Consider the following 4711-nt stretch of genomic DNA (forward strand, 5'->3'; position numbering starts at 1 on the left):
GTAACTGAAAATAAAGGCAGACAAACAAAAAATTAACAAAATAAAAGATTGTGTTGCATTGTGTTTGTTTTGTGAAGCAGTTACAGGGACAATGAGGGCACAAGGTTGCAAAGGACTCAGTAGTGCAGCAAATGATCTCTTCTGTATAGGAAGTGGTAGAGCTGGGGGATAAAGGGAAAATAGCCAAGCCCTTGATGACAAGTCAAATGTACAAATCCTCATATATCAAAAGCTAAAGACAAAGAATTTTAAAATGACTTGTAAGGTCATGTATACATTCGAGGGAGTTTTGCCATCTTCCGCAGTAACCTCTACGGTGGTCCTGAGAGGCCAAACGGACTGAAAACACTAGCAATAAGAAAAATGCTGCAAAAGCACACAAAACACAACGGAAATAGGAAAAAACAGAAGGGAAGTGTTTTTGGGGAGACAATAACCTGACGGACCAGTTGCAGGAACCAAAATATGCTAAGAATTGCGCTGGGAGACACTTAAAAGAAGTGGAGGATCTATCGGTTTTGTGAGGAAACAAAAGATGAGAGGTAAGTGTGTTAGCCTAACTATTAGCCTAAAAATCTGTCATCAGTATTATATGAATCATGATAAAACACGCCTACAGTGTTTTGGGTTCCTGCAACTGGTCCGTCAGGTTATTGTTTCCCCAGAAACACTTCCCTAGTGCTTTTGGAAATCTGTTTTTTTTTTCTGTTTTCGTTTTTTGTATTTCCGTTGTGTTTTGTGTGCTTTTCCAGCGTTTTTCTTATTGCTGGTGTTTTCTTAAGTTGCAGTCCATTTGGCCTCTTAGGGCCACCGTAAACCCCACTGATCCAAACCCCAGTAAATTTGTAGGAATATACTTATTGGGGTGAATAATTCATTATGTATTTACCCATTTATTAATCTAAAAATGCAAATACTGACTTCACGAGTTCTTTCTAGAAACCCTGTGTGAGCATATTTGTATGGACACCCTCAATGCTGTCAAACACACATCAATAGTAATTATTTTTTGTACCTGTGTGTACTTTTTTATTCTTTGCTTTACGATGACTTTCAATAACATCCTGGTCCAAAGTTAGAGGTAGTGAAATTTTAATGTTTATAAATGATCGACTGTGTTGTGAATTATTAAAGCAGAAGGTGCTGCTCGGGGGAGATGAGAGGGTGACGGGGAAACGTATGAATGCTGAGTGGTTTCCCTGCAAGATAAGAAGGAAAAAAAATGAGAATATTTGGATATAATATCCCCCTTAACTGAACACTCAACCACAATGACATTGTTAAAAAACAAGTAATACAAAGCATCTTTCAGCTTAGCCCCAGAAAAAAATTAAACTCTAACCTGCGACCCTAGATGTGATTAATACAAATTATTAATACTAGCATTAGCCTCAACAATCCTTCATCAGTCACACTTTAATCCCAAAGTGTATTAAACATGTGAACAACAGGTTCTCCTTAAAAGCCCTGCCAGAAATGCACAATTCTCCACTGGTCACATGTTAGTCTGACCACCAGAGAATAAATCTGGCTGAAACAAACTCTTTTCTTGTGATGCTTTCTTCCCCATGGTGTCCAAGTCTACCAGCTCAGGAGCTGTGAAGGGCCAGACAGCAACTCCTGGAAACTCCAGCCCATGTGTAAGTGATAAAAATAAACCCCCGTGGTCGATGATGGCTCGGTTCTTCAGGAACACTAGGTCACACAAGTTATTGTGGCTATATTTACTAAACTGAACCCCTCTTTCAAGTGTACTGGTGGTCATTTTAGAAATAAGTTCTCCCTTAATAAGATCTGAAGGCTTACAGAAGTCTTTGATGTGTGTCATGAGGCCACTGATTGACAGCTGTGATTGGCAGCTGGCGCGTCTGCTGCTCTCTCCGGCTCTTGAACTCGCCCTGTCTCCGACTTCTGCAGCTTCTGTTCCCCCTCATTTAGACAGTACGCGGTTAAACGCAGAGAAAGAAAGAGACAGAGGGGGAGAGGTTCTGAAACAAAGAAAGCAGGAGACAGGCAAAAAGCAGAGAGCGTGAGCTGGAGCATGCTGTACGCCTACAGCGATCGTGTCCCTCCCCGTCTAGACTTAACCAAACACCGATACATAGGTCCCTGCTGGCTGGAAGCTTTAAATGATGCACGTAAACAAATGCAGGCATTCACAGGTTCTTTGGCAATGCTCTTGTTGCACAGTCACAGTCTTATCATCTCTTTCTTTCATTTTCTATCAGTTCTCTCTAAATCTAAAACTATGTTTCTCCCATGAGTCCATCAAAATTATTGAACATGTTTTTTAACTCTGCAGTAGTTTAGCATGTCTTTTTACATGCATATTTTTTTATTTGCTCTTGTATTGTTTCCTTTTCCCCTGCTGAAGCCCATTTTGTTGCGGCTGCAGTGACAGAATTTCCCTACTGGGATCAATAAAGCTGCATTTCATCTCATCTTTTATGAATCTGAGCACAGGGGAAAAACCATCAGCAACACAGACGACACAGTGATAGCAAAGTGGAGAACAGGGAGGTGGCCAGGAGAACCACTGCTACCTCATTTCCTGGACTCATCTGTCACTAATTTGCATTTCCAAATATTTTTTCTGTAAAAGCTGTGATGCTCAGCGGTTTAAGGTACTTCAGGGTATCGGACAAAACATGCAGAGGAAAACTGTCTGGCTAAAGTATAAAAAAGGACAAAGTAAAGCAGAATCAACATTACACACTTTAAAGGGTTAAATGACTTTGCAGCCTAATAATTTGTTTTTATTCTTCAGGTGTTATGAAAAGCATTTTAATTAACAGTTTAATTGTCCAGCACGCACTCAGCCAACTAACTGGTAGTGAGCAAACCCGCAGTGTGTTCTTGTTAGCGAAACAAACTTGCTGTATTTTAACATCCAACTCTAACCAACCATAAATAATGTGCCCCTAAGCGTATAATATGCAGCCTTCTAATAGACAATGCCCAAAACGGGGTTTGTTATAGCAGCTGCTCTAAATGTAGTGAGTTCTTCTTTAATTTAACATTAAATAGTATCCAAAATGTTTTAATTTATGTCGCTCAGTCTGGTGATTTTTGTCAGCTGACAGTTTATTTCATCAAGGATAAGCAGAATTTAGCAAAGGCCAGTGAGATTAAACACTAATCAAGGATTGCCAACCAAAATAAGTTGGCACACTACAAAAGTCTTTAGAAGCGAGCTTCCAGCTGCCTTCTGTTCACCACTATTGATCATCAGAGGAGACAGACTGGCAGGATGTAGCAGTGGTGTGCTGGTCCAGATCCCAAGACTGGCTCTGCAGAAGAATTAATGTCTGTACTGCTCTATGCAGGGACCATCTAATGAGTTCTGGACCCATGTACTGTATAATGCTTTGCTTTGTTGTTTTCTCACATGGAGGGGTGACTGCTGACAATTAAGTTCCTGGCATTTCATCAGAGAGTTGTATAAAAATCACTGTGAGCATTATACATGGTGTGTTTAAAAGGAATGGAATAATTCAATCCATTACAAGACTTTCTTAGAAAAACTAAAAATTGTATTATTACAAGACAGTGAGTAATCTTAATGATAGTAAATGAATATATGAATAGTAAATAGGCCAAGTATAATATAATAGAGGGTAATGCATTGTCAGCACTGTTTACATTCTACCCAAAGTAGACTAAAGTAGACGAAGTAGACTAAACTACAGTGTGTACAATGTCACCTCTAGATCTCAGTAGTTTGTAGATTGAGTAAACTAAATTCTATTTTTTTTTTATCCTCCCAATTCAAGGCAAGAAAGATCAAAGACATACATTCAGACTGTAATCTAGTCGTGGTCGGCTATTGTGTTTCTGCAAAAAGCGATTTTGAACACACTGTATTTTAACATATCTGAATTATATCAACACTTAGCGATAAATCAAGACTAAAAAACGGATGTGTCAACCAAATATTTTGCAATGTTTTACGTTCTTACTCCGATTCACCTCAAAAACCTTGCTGTTCATCTGTAGTGAATCCACTGACTGTAGCAAACTGGCTCCCAACTGGATCAGCCCTAGAGTCTTTGGCTATCTGAGGGTGTCAGTAGCTACTGTTCACCTCAGCTGTCATTGTGCATCCACGTCTCATTACTCTGGACGAAGCTTCAAAACTCTGTGAAGGGAGTCTGATATGAGCAGTGTTGGGCAAGTTACTTTGAAAAAGTAATTAATTATAGTTACTAGTTACTTCTTCAAAAAAATAACTGAGTTAGTAACTGAGTTACAATATTCCAAAAGTACTTAATTACTTGAAAAGTAACTATTGCGTTACTTAAAAAAAAAACATTTAACCCTCTGGGGTCCAGGGTATAATTGGCCATTTTTAACTACTTTTGATTTTCCCTCCACATTTTACCTTTAAAACTATTTACTTTGCCTTGTTCGGTATCATCCTTTTCAGCACAACCTCACGTGTCTGAATTTACAGTCATGTTTTCATTTTGACACACTGTATTAACACAATTGATCTAAAATCAGAGAAAAAACATAAAATCAGAGTAGAAAAAGTTATATTTTTTACTGTAACAACCACAAACATGTTTAATGAATCATTTTTCATAACTTTAAATGCAAATATAAATTGTCAATTTTAAAATCCTATGCACAAGTTTTGCAAACAACAAAGTTATTTGCATCCATTTACCTTTTACCTTGATTTTTTCTAAATAACCATTTGAAACTATTT

The sequence above is a fragment of the Pundamilia nyererei genome, unplaced genomic scaffold, assembly GCF_000239375.1.
Source record: "Pundamilia nyererei isolate P.nyererei 1_Seehausen unplaced genomic scaffold, PunNye1.0 scaffold00356, whole genome shotgun sequence".
Lineage (NCBI taxonomy): Eukaryota > Metazoa > Chordata > Actinopteri > Cichliformes > Cichlidae > Pundamilia > Pundamilia nyererei.